This window comes from Macaca thibetana, chromosome 3, assembly GCF_024542745.1.
Source record: "Macaca thibetana thibetana isolate TM-01 chromosome 3, ASM2454274v1, whole genome shotgun sequence".
In the NCBI taxonomy this organism is placed as follows: Eukaryota; Metazoa; Chordata; class Mammalia; order Primates; family Cercopithecidae; genus Macaca; species Macaca thibetana.
In genome coordinates this window covers 11,290,113-11,310,866 of record NC_065580.1, presented here as the reverse complement: position 1 = coordinate 11,310,866, position 20,754 = coordinate 11,290,113, and the positions used below count along the sequence as shown (strand labels likewise).

The following is a 20,754-nucleotide window of genomic DNA, read 5'->3' as shown; positions in this document are numbered from 1 at the left end:
TCAACTATGTTGCTGGTTTATGTATTTACTATACTATACTTTAATTGTTATTTTAGGGTGTATTCCTTGTACTTTTTTTTTAGGTTTGCTATAAAACCATATTCAATGTTAATCTCTTGACTGTATCATATTCTTTTGTGCTTCATTTAATTGCACATTGCTTTATTCATCACGGTCCTTAATCATCAAAATTCATGGCTAATGTTGCCAGAAAGAGGCCATGTCCTGTGATTGACCTGAAAGCTAAATTAAAAGTGATTAAGAACTACAAAGATGGAAAATCAGCAATGGTTACTGCTCACCAGTCAGGTCTGCCCCATTCCACCATAGCCATGATCTCAAAGAATGAGAACAAAATGATGGAAGCTGAAAAGGTCTTCTTCACTGAAGACAACGAGACTAACAAAAGTTCAGGGAGAGCCTATATGAGATATGGAGAAACTTCTAATGATCTGGAATGAAGACCAGACACAGAAGTGAATTCCTCCCAGCACCATGATGATCACAGCTAAGCGAGGAGTTTGCTCACAATGTTGAAAGAAAAGGCTGGACCCAACTGCATTGTTGAATTGACTGCTAACTCTGGGTGGTTTAAATGATTCAGCCACCATTTTTCATTACGTTATGTGAAAGTAAGTGGTGAGTCTGCAAGTGCTGATGTGAAGACAGCTGAAGAATTTCTGAAAACTCTAGTTTTCAGTTGATTAGTGACAAGTTGATTGTGAGGGGGAATTACTTGTCAGAGCAAATCTTCAAATGAAGCAAACCTCTGTATTCTGGAAACCATGCCTTAAAGCACTGTTATACCTAAGGGGACCAAGTTAATGCTGGATGTCAGGTTTTTAAGGACAAAATAACTGTCTCATTTCAGAGCAATGTTGCAGGCTACAAATAGAAACTTTTTATGATTAAAAAAAAAAAAGTAAAAATAAAAATTTAAAGATTGAAAAAATATTAAAAAACTTAAGGATATAAAGAAAGAAAATAGTTTTGTGCAGCTGTTTGTGTTTCAAGCTAAGTGTTATTATAAAAGAGTAAAAAATAATTAAACTTTATAAAGTAAAAATCTATAGTAAGCTAAGGTTAATTATCAAAGAAAGAGAAAAGTTTTCTATATATTTAGTGTGGCCTAAGCATCCAATGCTTCTGGCATCTACAGTAGTGTACAGTCATATCCTAGGTGTTCACATCCTGTCACCACTCACTGACTCACTCAGAGCAATTTCCAGTCCTGCAAGCTCTGTTTTTGTTAAGTGCCCTATATAGGTGTGCTATTTTTTTATCTTTTATATTAATTTTTACCATAGTTTTTCTGTTTAGATACACAAGTACTTACATTGTGTTACAGTTGCCTAAGGTATCCAGTACAGCAGCACACTGTACAGGTTTGCAACCTCGGAGCAATAGGCTATACCACATAGCCTAGCTGTGTAGTAGGATATACCATCTGGGTTTAAGTACATTCCATGACGTTTGCACAATGACGAAATTACCTAATGATGCATTTCTCAGAACATAACCCCATTGTTAAGGGACATATGACTAGACATAAAATAAGATTTTACACAGAATCTTGTTACTTCATATAACAAAATGCAATATAAAACTTTCAAAACAAATAAATACACTTATGCCCCATAAATATTAATGTGAAAATCATATTTCATAAAGAAATCTATATTGCTATGTTAAAATTAACAGCCTTGTAACATATCTTTGCATAGGTCCCTAATTAGTTTTCTTAAAATAAAGTCCCAAAGTGGAATTCTTTTTTCAAAAATTATGTATTTCGTTACAGCTTCCGAAGACTATTGTTAGGCAATATTGTACCCCAACCAACCCTATGCTACCAGTACCCTACATTTTTACCCAAGCTGGATGTGGGAATTCTTATTTAGGTCATTGTGACACTAGTTTATTGATAGTTGTTACTGATCGTGAAACAATGACTCCAATTCACTTCCCAGCCCTCCTGGAGGGGCTCTGGGTGGCTGGGCAAGCCCCAGCCTCCCATCTGCATGCTCAATTACACTCTTTTGTTTCTCATTGGCACCACCATTGTCCACCTCTTGGACTCACCTCTTGGTCATCTCCACCCTTCCAGCTATCATATCATGACCATATCAAGCTTGGACCCTCCCCCTAATATTGCTTCACTACCATAATCTAAACTATGTTTTCCATCCTAAGTACAAATATTTCACTAACATCCATCATCTGTTTGTGAGGCATCAGCAGGAGTAGGTAACCTATGGTTCTGCTTTCTCTATGCTATTCTGGAAATAGGGGAGCTTAGATTCTCCCTGGATCCCATCTTTTAGAGATGGCATTACTAGTCTCATATTCTGTTTTCTTTCATGTATTGAAACTTTTGTTATTAATAACTTCTGACTAAGTGAAAATGTCAATATGTAAAATATATGGGATGTGTTCCACAATATACAAAGAAAACCTCTGAAATAGTCCCCTGTAATTCTGGATTTTCTGTTTTGTTTTTGTTGTTTAAATTTCCGGGTTCTTGAGTCCATGTGGTCTAAGTCCTGCATCAATCCTGAACACACAGCAGCAGTGATAAAGGGAAGACCTGAGGTCCATGTTACAATTCACCAGGGTTGTGAATGCCCTGGACATTCTCCTTCTAATAGGGACAGGAGGAAGAGAAATTCTAGGCAGAAAGGGTGGATCCCCAACAAAACGCCACCCTCAAGCCTGGGACCACGGTCCAAAGTGAGAACTTACATCTCTGTTTCTGGCTCAAATACTTCCTTTTCCAAAACCACCTGTGGCCCTGCCCCATCCTGTGCCTATAAAAACCCCATACTCAACCGGCAGACAGAGGTGAAGCAGCTGGACGTCAGAGACTATGGCTGGACGTTGGAGAGAAGTGGCTTGACTTCAGAGGGACAGCTTGACAGAATAAGTGTGGAGAAGAGTCTGGCCAGAGATGGCCAGACTTCAGGGGAAGGTTACTTTCCCATTCCATTCCCTTTTCAGCTCCCCTTCCCACTGAGAGCCACTTCCATTGGCAATAAAATCCCCCACAGTTGGCATCCTTCAGGTTGTTCATATGACCTCATTTCTCCTGAATACCTGGCAAGAGCCTGGGTGCCACTAATGTGGATACAAAAGGCTGTCACACTTGCCCTTTGCCCTTGCTGGAGGGCAGCCACCTCATGTGAGTAGGCAGAGGGATGACTGAACTAACACTCAAGCCGTCCATGGATGGCAGAGCTAAAAGGGCACTGTAGCAGTCCCTCTGGAGCTTCAGGGGTCCTGGGTATCATACCAGACTCTGCCACGATGCCTGCCTGAAGTTCGCTCCTGCTGGTGCCCAAAAGCACTTGCTCCTGGCTCCAGCCTCCACTTACTCATGTGCTCCTTCCCACGAGGGGTGGAGCACAGCAGATCTGAGTGAGTGGAGCTGGCTCCTGCCTGCGCTGAAGCAGCCAGTTGGGTCCAGTGTTTGTGCACTCCAGTTCTCACCTCGTTCACTGTCATGCTCTTTCCTGCAAGGAGTTGACAGCTGTGAGCTGGGCAAACGAGGCACCTGGTTGCAAGTTCCATGAAGGGCTCGGGGAAATATCCTGCTTCACTTCCATCTGGAGCTAGTGCTCTGCAGAGTGCACTGACAATAAGAAAGTGTAGAGGAGGACCGGGCACAGGCTCAACTGAGCGTCTTGAGGAGGCTGTAGCTCTCAGAACAACGATGAGAAAACTGGTCCTTCAGAACTCCATTTTTCAAATTGTATCTCATGAAAAGTTGGTGTCCAGTGACATTCATCTGAGGAAAAAAAAAAAATTGGCTGAAATAACTAGATAGACTTTTTGTTAGACCTTATAATGAAGAATTTTGAATTTCCTGAAAGTGGGATGCAATACAGAATGTTCCCCAGATTGTTTCCATGGAACAGCTAATAGCACATAGAACACTAGTATTTGCTGTGACATGATGATAAAGCTCAAGGCCGGAGACGTCTTGTGTAGCTCTCAAGTACTCCAACCTCAAGGTGCATGCCCTCCACTCACTAATTGGCTGCTCTGGCTGTGATCCGAAAGGGAAGGAGGCTAATTCAAATGGGTTGGCCCCAAAATAAGAGGAATAGTGTGCATTTATACCAGGATATGGGCTGTACCTACTTATCGTACCCTTTATGCAATCTCCAGTTTGTTAACTCTAGTAGATACTGTGAAGATACTATCAAAAAGAGGTTATGGTGCCCCCAAATTAGGGAAGCCCTAAGAGATTCTGTATCTCCTTTTTGTAGAGAGTTCGTTGGAAAATCAGATACTGGTCTGAGAAAAATGCTGATCTCGATGGTCAAGAGACTAAAAAAAAGTACCTTAAAACATCAGAATGAAATCATTGAAGGCAATGTTTAGCTTTGTGATGTGCTGAACAAGATGGTATAAGTAGAGATGATATGTCAAATCTGATTTTTCTATAGGAAAAAAATTATAATTTAGGGAGCTATAGTTGTAGCCATGTTCCTAATACTCAAAAGTTAATCAGAATTACCACAAATGATCTACTCATTCAAATATAAGTAGCCCACAAATACCATGTTAAACGTTCTAAATTTGAATTGTTTAAAAAAGCACAATAAATTTATAGAAAATGACTCTTATGACCCATTATCAGAAGCTTTTGATCCAATATTAGAATAGTAGAGGTTTTTGTGCTAAACTCTTATCTTTCTTATAAATTCTAGCCTTTATTTACCTATTTTAGAAGGGCATGTGGCAAAGCATGGCAGGGAATACTTTTAGAAGGCTCATGGAATCCAGGAAGAAAATTCCTTGGGAAACTTTGGACTGTATTCTCAACAAACCCTTCAGAGAGACTTAAAGCTGGTAAAAGACCTTTTGCGAAAGTGATCCGGGGGGGCCTCCGCTTTGTTTCTCTGGATATTTCTCTGTTGAAATATAGGTGTCAAACGCGTCCCATTTTAGATGCTCTTCAGACTTCAAAACATTACCTTCCCGCTTTCAGGGAGCCATTTCATCAGCTTTTGTACTGTGTATTCACTGTGGACCCTGCTGTTATGCAAGTACCACCATGGCTAAAAATTCACAAGACCATTCTTATTTGCACTGATTTTTTTTTTTTATTTGATCTTTCACAATGTTGCTGCTTCTGTTTCAAAAACGTCTCAAAGCTTTGATTTGATTGCAGCCGGATTCAAGGATACCCAAAGCCAAGTTTGATCCTGAATTCCCCAAATCAAAAGTATTTCATTTCAGATGTATATTCTATACCTGGCCATAATAATGAACAGGAGCATGCTTTTGGTTTTTTTTTTTTTTTTTTTTTTTTTTCTTAACAGTCATTTTTATGATTTGGAAACATAATTAGAAGAAGATTCCTATTCCAGACTACAAATCGATGGATTTGATTTTACTACACATGTGCCAATAATGAGCTATGTTATCAAATGAAGCAAATGACCTGTCTTTAAAATTTCTTTCATTCTGTAAATTCTACATGAGGTATAATTTATGTAGCCAACTGGCTCCTCTGCTACACTACTGCAGTTCGGTTGTTGGGATTGTCTGGAAGGAAAAAACAAGGCTGTGGATGTGCATGAGTTAGTTGGAGGTAATTACCATGTAACTGATGACCATTCATGTTCTGAGCGCTGTGCTATTACATACATTATTTTGTTTAATTCTTGCAACATCCTTATTCCTATTTTTCAGCTAAGCTTATAATGAGGCTCAGAGTAGTGAAGTAATTATCCATGGAGAGAGAAGATCAGCAGTATAGATTAAGTTGGAATAAATCTAAAGCTCATCCTCTTTCACTATCGCATGCTGCTTTCTAGCTATATAAGAAAAAAACCTCGTTATTCTATTACTTCATTGAGAAAGTACTGTTCTCTCTTGTTCAGCTGCCCACTATACTTAGCTCTGGTGAAATCTAAATTAAATGCTCTGCTGCTGCTGATGTCCGTAACACTCTGGTGGTACTAACCATAGTTCTGGGGAGTGAATGGGAAGAATGGCCAAGACTGGAGATGGGGACATTAGATTTTGAGACGCAGACCAACTGAAATGAGACTGTGTTTTCTGTTAATAATAGGAGTTTAAATGAATCATTGAAAAATCATTGAAAGTTTTCTGAAATATAGGAAACAAATGCTACCTATACTTCTTTATGACTTTCAAATTGAAAGATCATTTTCAATACACGTTAAATGGTACAAAAATCAGTGGTGCTTTTTAAAAAATTCAAGCTTTATAAGATAAAATAATAAAACATGTGCCAAATATGTCTGAATACTATTAAATGTAAATGGTGTATCATTAAATGCACTGGCTGTTTGGGAGAGGTATAATAAACAAGAGATACATTGTAGCTATGACTGTGACAATTTACATTTTTTAATTCCAGAGGAAATTTCAAACTGTGGAATATATAAGCAGAAAGGAAATGAATAATGCATCTAACTAGCATGAGATACTAAGCCTCACTCCCGTTGTGGACAGAAAGTATACAAGAAAAGATTTTGGTGGAAAGATGTAGGTGCGATTTAAGTGGAGGATATTCTTTATTGCAAACATATCCAGCAACATCTGAATGCCAAATAGAAGACTTTACAGTTTCATCTCTCCTTAGAGAGCATATTTTTTAGTTGTTGTTTTGTTTGGGAGAAAATTGCAGTTTAAGATTTACAAACCACTTCATTTGCAAACTGCTATTACTATAGTTTCTGCCTCTGAAAATGTTTAAAGCTACAGGCAATGAAAAGACATAGTATTAGAGTTTTTCCTTATAAAGAAAGCTCTCATTCTGTTGTAAAAAAAGAGCAGTATAAAAATAAAATATTATTTATACAGTTATTTATATAAGTAGCATTTCGATGTGCCTTGCTGAGTCTTTGAGATATTAGAAAGCAGAATATCTGAGAAAATATATTTCACTTCATTGTTTAAATGCAAAAGAGATCAAGAGATTATCTTCATCTTGATAAGATTCAAGGAAATTTACATAGGTAGTTGGAGCTTGTCCATAAACTTTATTCCTTATTACAATATAGACTATAGGTTGTTACTTTTTTTTTCCTCAAGAGAGGTAAGGTTAGATTTTTCACTATTTAGGTTGAGACTCTTTCGTTGATAGCTGAAAATTTTCTTTCAGCATTCAATTTTTTCTTTGAATTTTTTTATTTTAGTGTATCTCACTAAAAATTTTGCATGATCACCTTTTTTTTTTTTTTTTCATTTTCCTGTCAGCTGTTTATCTTAAATCTTCATTAACGGATGTGTTAGTTTTCTAGGATTGCCAAAACAAATCATCACAAACTTGGTGTCTTAAAACAACAGAAATTTATTCTCTCAGCAGTTCTAGAAGCCAGAAGTTTGGTATTAAGGTATTCATAAGGCCAAACCTCCTTCAAAGGCTCCAGGGAAAAATCCTTCCCTGCCTCTTCCATATTCTGGTGGCTCCAGGCATGTATTGGCTTGTGGTGCTATCACTCCAGTCTCTGCCTCCGTCTTCACAAGGCCTTCCATTCTATGTCTCCAATCAAATCTCTCTTCTCTTATAAGAACACCAGTCACTTGACTTAGGGCCCACCCAAGTCCAGGATGATTAATTTTGAGATCCTTAACTTAAATATATCTGCAAAAATCCAACTTCTCAATTTCCATGTAAGATCACATTTCCAGGTACCAAGGTATAGTAATCAGGGTTCCCGAGAGAAACAGAACCAACAGGATATCTAAATGACCCTTATGGGAGACCGCTAGTGTCAATCCTGGTTCAACTCTAAAGGCCTGAAAATCGTGAGTGCTGATATCTCAGGGCAGGTACTCGAAAAGAAGAAATTTACTTTTTCTCCACCTTGTCTTAAATTCAATCCCTCAGTGGACTGGATGATTCCCACATTGGTGAGGTGGTCTTCTTTACTCACTGTACTGACTCAAATGCCAGTCTCTTCCAGAAACACCTCACAGACACACCCAGAAATGATGTTTTACTAGCTATCTAAGCATCCTTTAGCATAATCAAGTTACACATAAAATTAACCATCACACAGGCGTTAGGGTTTGGGCATGTATTTTAGATACAGGTGAATGTATTACAAGATGTGAAAAATACACTTTGGAGTTAGGCAAAACTGAGTGAAAAACATGGATCTGCCACTCACATTGAGGAAATATGATCATGCCCATAATTCTTTAGAGCACAAATTTCCCCCTTTTAAAAATAATGGTATTTTAATAATTACGATGATACTAGCTTCATACATGTTGTGTTAGATAATAGACAGCGTGCATTTTAAGATAATACGTATAAAGCAATTAGCTCCCTGCTTTGCCAATAAATGGCCATTGTTATTGTTATTGATTATACTGATTTTATTTTTCTAATTAGAGTAATTTCATTGACTTCAATTTCTATAGAGTTCCTCTTCTCTTTTTATGCAGCAGAAGGTACAAAAGAGAATGTGACATGAATCATGTCTGTATTGGAAATAGAAATATGATGACTAATTTTGTTCTAAATGAAGAATGTTTTCTTATGGAGTTGTAAGAATTGAATGGAGAAAAATGTATGTAAAGTACTTAGCAGTTAGCATTTAGTGTTAGCTACTATTATTAACAATTCCCTAAAACCTGCTAGGGTTACAGTAACCATGGAAACACAAACTCTATTTTATTTAGTAATATATATATTTTTTTAATTTACAAAATTGTATTCATTTACTATATACAATATATTGTTTTGATGTCTGTATACATTACAGAATGACTAGCTCTAGGTAACATGCACTGCCTCATATAGTTATCTTTTTTGTGGATATTTTGCATTCAGTCTCTTAGCATTGTTTCAGAATACAATATATGGCTAACTATAGTCTCTGTGTTGTACAATAGACCTCTTTAATTTCTTCCTCTATCTAATTAAAATGTTGTATTCCTTGAGTAATACCTTCCCAACCACCATTCACCGACTACCCCAGCCCCTGCTAACTACCGTTCCGTTTTCTACTTATATGAGATCAACTTTTTAAGATTCCATTTACCAGAGCAATCATGCAGTATTTGTTTTTCTTTGGTTGGTCTGTTTCACTTAACATAAAGTCCTCCATGTTCATCCATGTTGTCACAAATAACAAGATTTCTTTCTTTTTCATGGCTGAATACAGTATGCCACTGTGTATACATACCGCGTTTTCTTTATCCATTCACCCATCAATGGATACTTTGATTCCATCTCAGCTATTGTGAATAATGCTGCAGTGAACATGAAAGTGTAGATATCTCTTTGACATACAGATTTCATTTCCTTTGGATGTATACTCAGTAGTGGGATTGCTGGATCACATAGGAATTCTGTTTCATTAATTTGTTTGAGGAACCTCCATACTGTTTTAAATACTGGCTAATTTACATTATCACCAACATCAGCCAAGGGTTCTCCTTTCTTTACATACTCACCAACACTTGTTATCTTTTGTCTTTTTGATGTTCTGGGAGGTATGAGGTCGTGTCACATTGTAGTTTTAATTTGTCTTTGCCTAACGATTAGTGATGTTGAGCATTTTTTTCATATAGCTATTGACCATTTTGTATATCCTCTTTAGAGAAATTCTATTTAGAGCCATTGCTCATTTTTAAATTGGGCTATTTGTTTTTGTTTGTTTGTTTTGCCATTGAGCTGTTTGAGTTCCTTGTTTATTTTGGATATAAACCCCTTATCAGATGTGTAGTTTGCAAATATTTTCCCCCATTCTGTAGGTTTTCTCTTTATTCTGTCGATTGTTTCCTTTGCTGTAGAATAGCTTTTTATTATGATGCAATCCTGTTTGTCTATCTTTGCTTTTGTCGCCTGTGCTTTTGAAGTTATATCCAAAAATCGTAGCTCACAAAAATGTCACGTAGCTTTTTTTTCTATGGTTTTTCAATGAGTTTCACAGTTTTGGGTCTTATATATCAGCTTTCAATCCATTTTAAGCAGATTTTTGTATATGGTATGAGATAAGGATCTAATTTTATTGTTCTATATGTGGATATCCAGTTTTCCCAGCACCGTATATTGAAGAAAGTGTCCTTTCTCCATGATGTGTTCATAGTACCTTTGTTGAAAATTATTGGTTGTAAGTGCACAAATTTATTTCTGGAGTTCCTATTTTGTCCCATTGTTCTGCACGTCTGTTTTTATGCCAGTGTTGTGATGTTTTGGTTACTATAGCTATGTAGTATATTTTGAAATCAGGGAGTGTGGCGCTTCCAGTTTTGTTCTTTTTGCTCAATATCACACACTCCTTTCTAAACCTCATCATCCTTTAGGGTATATAACACAATTGATAAATGCACAGATATAATTACATGTATTTTCAAATAATTGATAACCAAAACTTGATAAGCAATCATAGTTTTACATACTAACTGCCAATTCCTTTCTAACTTGCCCCGAATCTTATTTTATAGATATACATTTCCAGGATGTTACATGAGCCTTCAGTTTAGCTCATCAATACTCAGCTATCCAAAAGTCCTCATTGCCTTGCTGCAGTTTTTCCCAATACCAGAGCCATGTTCTTAGCTGGCTATGAAAAATGTTTTGAAGATGCATCTTCTCCAGAAATCTTTTGAGACTGATCTCCCCAAATATGAATGGTGCTATGATTATTTTACTAATAATTGAACCTTCTAATGCTTTTCTCTTTGTTATTGATTTCTTTTGTGGCATTAATTTTTAAAGTGCTTGATTTCTGAGTTGATTATTTGCTATCTTAATCATATGTCTTTCAAGGTCTTGGCTTTGTTAACACTGTCTTAAGTGACTACAGAATGAAGACTTGTAACTTTCAGGTAAGGATTCTGCCTGTTTTATTCAGGACAGTGTCCAATAAATGGCAAGATAACAGCAAGGGGAATCGTTTGCCTGCGGGCCATTTGGTTAAAATTCTTCTCCCTTAGTTCTCATATACACATTATAATTTGCATTTTAATTTTAATGTCTTCACAACCATGAGAGCATATTTAGGTAAATTTGTGCTAATTAGATCTTTGTAAACAAGCATATGCTATTTTGGTTTATGAAATTTAAAGGGCAATTAAAAACACATATATTTACTGCTTATAGGTGGGAGTGGGAATAACTTTAATCTGCAAAGTGTAAGTGAATCTGAGGAAAAAGCTAAATTAGAGATGTGCTGAATGATCTTTTGGAAGAAACTAAAAGAAATTTGAAACTTATCTTCGGAAAACCATAGAGCCAAACAATGCTACACATTGAGCCTCGCCATAATTAAATCAAAATACTTGAAAATTATGTTTCAAACCTCTTTTCAACTAGTGTACTTACCTTAGAGAAATCTTCAAAAGAAATCTGTGGTATGTTGATTGTTAATGAAAGCATGTCATTCTTTCTCTAGCGACTTACCCGTTTTTATCAGTTTCACTGTGAAGAGCAGAGTGACATATGACTGTGATAACTGAAGATGACATCTTACAGTGCAATCCATTATCTGAAAGATTTAAGGAAAAAGCTCTCTGAAAAACACAATTAAGAAAATAAATGTTTTTAGAAATATAATAAAGATCTTTTATGATTTTGGTTCAGGAACATCCATTTCTATAACATGATACGCTAAGGAAATAATCTGCCAATCATCTAAATAACACTTGTATTTTGATTTTTCTTGGTTTGGCTTCTCCACAAAGAAACTAACAAATCATTAACAAGGAATAAGAACAAAAACGTGTCTAAAGTGTTTTTAGAAATAGATTGAGGAAGTAGATTAAAATGAGACGCAGATAATAGAGACAGTGTTGTCTAAAAATATGGCCACGTTATAAATGTGTATTTGTTTCCTCACCATTAGAAATAGGCAATATATTGTTTATTGTCTGGATAGTTGGTCTTGACTTTGTCTTTGGCTCCTGATTCTTGGTCAGAGTCTAAGGAACCAATAAAAATCTCTTGATGTGCCTCATAAGTAACCCCAGATTGACCCCACTCCAGGAACTAAAGAATCTCATTGCTTCAACAAATTCTCTTGAACCTTGCTTTGGAATTATATTATTTATTTATTTGTAATAATTATATTATTTTCTGTTTGCCTTAGTTGATTTAAGAAGTCTTTAGTATCAGATCAGGATCATAATGTATAGATACAGAACTCCTTAAAAATAAACCCCAAATCTAAAATCAGGATTGAAAAAGGGACAGAAGTTAAATCAACCACGGTAAATGTTTAAAATATGTATTCTTAGCTGTGCTTATTCAAATTGGTCAACTCTGAATATCTTAGTTTCTTTGTTTTTAATTCCACCGGTTACAGATTCTAAATTTCATCCATTCCTTCTTGCCTTAAACTGTGATCTGTAACCTGTGCCTTCACTTAAATCACCATTTCAGCTCTTTTACAAACATCAAATAGCAAAGCGCAATATGGATATTTTATTAGACTTGCACAGATCAGAAACAAAAATATGCACACAGGTTCAGGGGACTATGTGCAGCATTTCTGTAAGGAAATAGTGGGTGTGAGGTATAGAGAGAAAATTTCCCCATCATCAAGTTCCTGGACACTATGGTACTGCACTTGTCCCACTATAATTCCTTAAAAGTATAGCGGCTATTTTTTACCTTTATAATAACTACAGTACTTCTAAAGGGCCACTACAATAGCAAGAGAATATCATCTGTTTTTCTTGGAGGTGGTAGTTTTCATCAAGCATATCAAGACATATGAGAAGATGATATTTAAAATATTCAGCCAACAGTATGTCCTGGGCATGGACCAGAATGAACACTGGCTGAAATACCTAAAGCAATATATTGAGGCCCCAGCTGTTTCTGAGATTGGGGACTTTTGTGAGGTCTACTCCAGTGCACATCTGGAGTAGATTCAGGAAATGTAAGCAGTAGATATTTACCAATTATACAAAAGTATTTCAATACCTGAACTGCTGTGGCCGTACCAGAGCATGTTCACTAAATATCAGCCATGGATTTTGCAAATTTAAGCAAGCAGACATAAAAATAAGTCATACAGTCATTCTGATACTTTTGCCATTGCACATGCTCTCTCTCTCTCTCTCTGTCTCCCTCTCTATATACAATTTATTATATAATCCATTATAATAATAGTATGTATAATAATAAATAGCATAAACTAATACCTACAAAATATATAATAACAACATATTAGGTACACTAGACATATTCTTATACCCAATTACATTTTTATTAGTAGAACAAACATACTCAACAAGGCTAGATTACAATTAATGCATAATTAATATATATGTTACATAACTCATGTATAAACACAGAATATTTAACGTTAGAATATTTTGTTATTATATTCTTGTTTGGAATTGCTTTCGAAGTCCATTTGTGTTCCACACAAAGAAATTCATTTCAGGTTTTCATAGCCATAACTGACATATTTGAAAGAGGAAGTTTCATGTGTATAAGATCATAGACCAAAGAGCATATTTATAACCATCATTGGTTGTTTTTGTCTGTTTCATTTAGTTTTTATAGAACTAGAATGGATTTGGAAGCTCATTGTAAACACTATGAAATGGTGAAGACTTAAGAAGCTTTTCTTAAATCTCTAAACTGCTGAGAGCTTCCTAGTATGACAAAATGGTGCCGTCTTTTAGTGTAGTAGTGTAGTGTTTCTTCATGAAACTACAGTTAAACTCAGTGGGTCGCATTTGTACTTTGGTATGTAAAGACCCCAGATACTAATCCGAGGAACCTAAAAGCACACCAGAACTTTCTGAAACTTTTTCCCCCACACTAGATGGGGTTTGGTCCAGGAGAAAAGTTTTACTTCTCTTCCCAGTGGGTCTTATTTTAGAACTCTCCAGGGCAATGAGCTTCTCTGGTTTATCTTGTTTATTGTACCTAGTCTCTGACATGCAGCAATGAGTTAATAAAGGTTTTCTGAATTCATATAACTCACCTCCTGAAAGTTACCACCTGATGATCTGAAAAAACTATCTTCTCAACAGAAAGTTACTCATATATCTGCTTCTATAGATACGGTAGTCTCCCTTACCCGTGGTTTAGCTTTCTCTACTTTCAGTTAACTGCAGTCAACTGTGGTCTGAAACTATCACAGTATTTCACAAGAGAGGTAGAGAAAGAGAGAGAGAGAGACTATATTCATGTAAATTTTGTTACAGAAAACATGGCATATATAGGATTTAATGCTATCTGTGGTTTCAGGCATCCACTGGGGTCTTGGAACGTGTCACCCATGGATAAAGGGGGAAATACTCTGCTAGATTTGGTAAAAAGGCAGGCTAGTGGAGAGATCTTCTGAAAGAAGGAGATAGGAAATGTTACTGAAGAGAAATAGAAAATCTTGTATGAATTTATTAAAACCAAAGGTTACTAGAAGGTATTACATTTTTGATATAATGTAGGTGACAGTGTGAGTGGGGAAAGATCTGTAAGTGGAATAAGGGGATGAAATTTCCTATCTTCTAGCCATTACTCCAGTACATAAATGGCTAAAAAATAATGTATATCAAACCAATGTAATAAAGGATTACCGTGATGAATTTTATGAGATTAGGCTGCAGTTAATTTCCTTATGCATTTAAGATTAATAAACTGCTAATTAGAATATGCAAATAAGGGTTTCTGAAGCCTAAAATACAGTTCCTAGCACCTTACCCATAAATCTCATTCAGTAACTATTTTGTTATGTAATTGGGAAATAACAGATTGATGAGCCAATCTAATTATGTGAAATTTACATGTGTATGGTATTTTATAATAAAGGACATGAACTAATGTTAAAGTAGAGGAAAGTAGTTGTAACATTCATTACAGTTATTAATTACAAAATTTAACTTAGTTTGAAAGTACTTTGTGCCATATAAGCTATCAGCCACACCAAGTACTCTTACTACACATCTGGTGCATAATTGTCGGGTGGGACTGAGCCCATCAGCAATTATAGCAATTATTGGGACTCTCACATTTACAGCTCACACACGTCATACCCAAGCACATATTTCTGGAATATTGCTGATCACCCAGGGACCTAGATAACAACTAATTACCTCATTATGCAAAGTGGGGAAAGGTATTCATATTTCTTACATCTTCTGTTCTACATTATACACATAGACATGCCTGCTTGACAGTAAGCAACACATAAAAGCATATTAGAATTATTTTTGTGCCCAGTTAAGATTTTTTGGTTTTGGCTTCAATTTTTTAATAAAGTAATCATCTTCATGAGGCTGGAGGACATAAAGCAATTTTAAAGCTATTATGGATAAAAAACATCTAAAGGGTTTACACACACATGAACATGATGAAGGAATTAGGAAGGACTCTAATGATCATACTGTTTACTACTTTGGCAAGATACCAAATGGAATAAGAATTAAAATTCGATTGCAAATTAATTCAACTGAGTGGCCAGAATGCTAAGAAGTATTCACGAAATTTTCTTTCATATAATATATAACATTTACTAATATATTCAAGTAACAAATTTACCTTTATATAGTTCACCTATACTCTGTGTATTTGTCCAACAAATGTAATTAATTTAATCCCAATTTAAACAGGTAAAAAATGAAACTTTGATATATGCAAACTGCAATTTGTAGTTGACAGTGAGAAGATAGAAACTGCTGCCTTTGCAAGCTAGTTCTGCATTCCTTATGCCTGTTTATTACCAGATCTATGTGTGTGAATAAAATTCAACAAAGAAATACCTGAGAAGATTGGTTTTGTGGGCATTTATAGCACACTCAGTGAAAATATAGTATCACCAAGCCCGCCATATTAGACTACTTTGATCTTACTTTTCTTACTTTAATCAATATTGTATTAAATTTGACTTTATTTATAAAGATACTGGTATCAACACCAATTACCTTGTCCACATTATTATCTCTTCCAGCTTTTTCAGAGCAGTTTGAACAAATGAATAAAAACTTGAGGCACATAAAAGATGTCTAACTAATAAATATGGCATATGCATTATAATTTTAAAAGGGAAGAATTCTCAAGTTGTTATGTACACACTCAAGCTTTTTTTTTTTTTTTGGAGGGGGGGTATTCAATTAGCACAATAACCCTCCAGAATCCATTCTTATCCTGTCCTCACTGTGAACAAAATAGAAAATGTGGTTCCTTTCTCTTCTTTTTTTTTATGACTGCCAAAATCTATGACACTTGGTGTTGATGCATGATTAATTACTAATGTTTCAACAGAGTAAGTCAGATTCAAATTGTAAAGGCATCAGTGAATTTAAAACCTACTTTTTCTTTCTTTGATAATTTCTCTACCAATGGATAAGAAGCGATGATGCCGGTTTGAAATTCCTGACAAAAACTTAAAATGGCTTTTACCCTGTCTGGTATACTATTATTTTATTCTAACTGTGAGAGAAGTAGTAATGAGATCATCTTATTTCAACTGCCGTGACTTTAAAGAGAACATGACAGATACAATTTTTTAACAAATTAGGTTGTTTTCTGAAACCAAGTTTGCCGTTTCAGAATAAAATGTTATAAGAGCTGCTTCTGGCCCTAATGTGCCCTTATCAGCATGTGTGTTTTTCATGTGGTTAAGGTTTAACATTCATTCCAGCTTCACCTAGAGCTTGTCAGTGTGCTTTGTCACCATGGATTTTAAACACATTGAAGAAAATAATTTCTACCCCTAAAATTACTAAAGCCCCTACACGGAACTTTAAACTTTCAAAGAAAGAATTATTTTCAAATGTGACACCGCTTTGTGTCTTGACTTTTAGATCCCTGTAAAAGCCAATAGGCGAATTTGATTCAATGGGAATTCTTTGTACTGGCAAAAATGTTACACGAACGATAATATAGGAGACCCTCTGTTATCTAAAATTATGCTATTTATTACTTTAGCAAGTTCCAATAGAATAATCATTGATGGCCCTGAGGTGTCACATGAACCCAAATTACTTAATTGTTACATATATTCAGGAAAATAATAATGTTAACTGCATCATGCTCTAAGCTTCAAAAAACTGGTAATAGAAATATTCTGTATAATCTAGTATTCTACCTAAATATTTGATCATTTGTGACAACTACATTGAATGAGAGTTTACCATACTTTTTTAGCAAAAGAAAACAATATAGCTTAGTTAGCTATTGATGAGACCTACTAGAAGAAATTAAAACTGAGAAGTTACGATTTATCACAAAGCATTTGAATGAGTACCATGAGCACCATGTTAATTCACCGTGGCTATGACTCTTTGAGAATTCTGGGTTTCACAGATGGGTAGATCACTTCCTTTTCATGTAGCTTTTTTATATTGTTGACATAAGAGAAACTGAAGTATCATTTCTTCACATCCTATTTCACCTGTCACTGTCATCTCAAAAATCTATTTCCTCTTGCATAAAACCGCAGCGCTTAAAGCTATAAAAGCAAACACAGCAGTGAGGAAATTTTCGCCTGGGTTTGTTTGCCATATGGTTTAAAACAGAACTCTTTGAACACCAAAATTAGCATTCCTGAACTTGTGTATCAAGACTTTTGTTTTCCCACGTGCATAAGGGTAAAGAATTCAGGCTTGCAGAATATCCTTTGAATTCTAAAACCTTGCTGAAAAATCATTTTTACGCTGCAGGGTGATGACTCTTGCTATCTTCCTATTATTGCAAGGGTTTCCAGGAGAAACGAGATGGACTTGACTTCTCTTGGAAATAAAACTCAGAGTGTTTGAGAGATTTAGAAGTTATTCTTCTGTGACTTTCTAGATACTCACTTTTAATTGTAAGTAAAATACGTCTCAGATCCAAACAATGGTGACTTCATTCACTCATTCATTCAAAAAAAGAGTGTATTGTGTTTTCACTATGTCTCCTTCACAGATATTCTTGGCACATCAGATAACACAGTGAAAAAAAAAGAGGACAAATTGCCACCTTCTAAAGCTTATATTCTACAGGGGAAATAATAAAACAGAAACATATACATACACGCATGCATATACGCACACATACATTTAATAGCATGACAGATGGTGGTACTTCTAGGGAAAAAATAAAGCAAGAAAAAGGAATAGTGAGTTTAGGATGAGGTTTGGAGGGTTAAAATTTGAACAAAAATTTGAAGGAGTTGAGAGTACAGATATAATGCTATCTGGGGGGAAGATTTCTCCAAGCTCTAGGACTAGCAGGTATAAAAGGAATTTGCTGGGGAAGAACAAGGAGGACCATGTGGCCAGAAAGAGAAGCTAAGTAACCAGGAGTGAGGGGCAGACTTATTGAGCCTGTGTGCAATTAAAGGGGATGTTGGTTTTAAGTGAGAGGGAGTGCCACTGGTGGCATTTGAGCAGAGCAATGAAATGTTCTACTAAAAAAAAAATAAGCTCTTTTTAGCTGCTATTCACAAAGAAGCAGAGGTGCCAGTTAGGAGATTATTGAGTATTTTAGGAAGAGACGAGAGTGTCTCGGACCTGGGTGATAGTGATACAGATGATGAGAATCAGACAGATTCTGGATATATTCTGAAGTTTGAGACATTCGGCTTTGTTTTCAATATGAAATATGACAGAAAGGATGAACTGAAGGTATTTGATTTGAGCAAGGAAGAAGTTGCATTTATTAAAATACAAAAGAATGTAGAAAAAGAAGGCTTGGGGGAAATGTCAGAAGTTAGCTCTAGACTCTTGAAGTTTTACATTCAAAATAAATATCCAAGTGGGAATATGGAGTAGATGATTGCATATCTAAGTTTGAATTTCAGACAAGATGTATATAGTAAAGATATATATGTGGATTTTGTCAGTGTGGAATTGGTATTTAAATCCAGGGGTCCAATTAAAATCACCCAGAGAGTAATGTAGATAGAGAATGGGAGATGTTTGAAGACTGAGCCTTGGGATATCCAAGACACATAGTTTGTAGAGATGAGAAAAACCACAAAAGACAGAGAAGGAACAGCCAGTTAAGTAAGAGTAAAATCAGAAGAGTTTAAGCTGTCCTGGAGGGAGGATTGATGTTTCTGCCGAAGTGATGCAGTGATATTGCGAATGTAATATACTTGAAAAACACCAAGAGGAGAGGTATTGCAGGCAGTAAATTTTTGCTTAACAAAAAAGCAAGGGAAAAAGACAGTAGATAGAGAGGGATAATGTAAAAAAAAAAGCTGTATAATTTTTAAAGAGAGGGTTATTAATGGGTACAAATTTACAGTTAGATAGAAATGTAAATAAGGCCCATTCAAGAGCTCAGAAGGGTGACTACAGTTAACATGTGTCTATTGTACATTTCAAAATAGCTGGGAGAGAATAATTCAAACGTTACTGGCATAAATAAAAGATAAATCTTTAAGGCAATGGATATTCTGGTTAACCTGATTTGACCTTTACAGATATATACATGTATCAAAGTAACACTCGTATCCCCAAAATATGAACATCTATTATGTATCAATTTTAAAAGTTGGCTAAAATAGCAGTACTTTTGTTGGAATGAATTTAGAGAAAAATAAATGGTAATGTGTGAGAATGAAGAATTTCTGGAGAATTAAATTTGTGCAAGTAACTATGGAATATAGTGTTCAAATGGGTGCATTGCCTTGTATACAAGTAAGGATAGTTTATCCGGAGTGATAGGAGAGGTCTATGGGCTCATTCACAAGTCAGTCTGTGAATATTGTGATGAAAGCTTTGGGATATTTTTTCTGATTTTCTTGTTTCCTTAGTGAAGTAAGAAGCTGAGAATGAGAAAGTGTAGAAGCTTAAGAAGGAAATGTTAGGCAATAGTGATCAAGGAAAGAGGTAGAATGAATGAAATAAATGTCAGTAGTAGATGGGCAGATGGCAACAGAGGCTCAGTGGGTTTAAGGGTCACAAAGACCATGCGTCATATTCTTATGGTTTTTCTAGAGCCATATTTGGCCATGGGTAAGAGGAGTAATTTAACCATTGTACAGAGATTCTCTAACTGTATATACAGCAGCAACGGAGTAGCAAACACAAGTAAATAAATGTAATGACTAATTATGGGGGAGGAGCAAATTAAGAGCATGAGGAAAAAAGAGAAGGCAAGGGGCAGAATCAATACATTGTTAAGTTCTAATGCTGAAGTTAGGGTACTGGGAGCGAACTCTCATCTTCTCTATGATAACATCCATATTTAAATAAAATCTGTGTACACAAACATTCTGGTACAGTATAGCATCTTCCATTTTCCATTGAGAATGATTCTCATCCATTTGTCCTATTCCCATTTTGCAAGGAGGACCTTCTTATATTGGGAAATTTTAATGATTATAAATGCTCTGCATATAGTCCCTGCTGATGGAATCTACTTTTCATTGATGGACGAATGTACTCAATCGTAATGCAGAAGACGGCTCCATGCTATCCTCCAACAACAACTATTGTTTCTATTCTCCTCTCTCCTTTCTTTAAATATTTTGCCTTTAAAAAATGTATCTTCTTACCATTTGACCCATTCCTGGGAAGGCTGTTCTTATCAGCAGACATTTCTGGAAATAGAGAAATTGTAGAAGAGAGACCAGTTATTAAAGAATAAAATGTCGATAGACCCAAAGAGAGATTTAATTTTAAAAAGCAAAGCTGAAAAAACACAAACAACAAAACCTCTAAAACCCTTAAATGCTTGAAAAAGTACTTTTCAAATGAAAGCATGCATCCTAACTTCACATTTCCACCCCTATTTATCTCTTCCACACTTGAGCCTCACAGCCTTTCTCCTGAGTATGACAGCTCAATTCCCAGAACAGCCTATCAGGTCAC

The 20,754-nt window shown here is 35.6% G+C and overlaps 1 protein-coding gene and 1 long non-coding RNA gene across 2 annotated transcripts in view; one reads left to right on the top strand and one right to left on the bottom strand.

Moving 5' to 3' along the window:
- The window catches only part of CNTNAP2 (contactin associated protein 2), a 2,243,420-nt gene that overhangs the window by 1,497,033 nt on the left and 725,633 nt on the right, over positions 1-20,754 (top strand). The window lies entirely within an intron of this gene.
- LOC126951732 (uncharacterized) lies at positions 1,124-15,406 on the bottom strand. The gene is made up of 3 exons (XR_007724602.1): positions 13,935-15,406; positions 11,396-11,480; positions 1,124-3,781 (listed from the first exon to the last, which is right to left on the bottom strand). It is a non-coding gene; the product is annotated as an uncharacterized LOC126951732 (long non-coding RNA).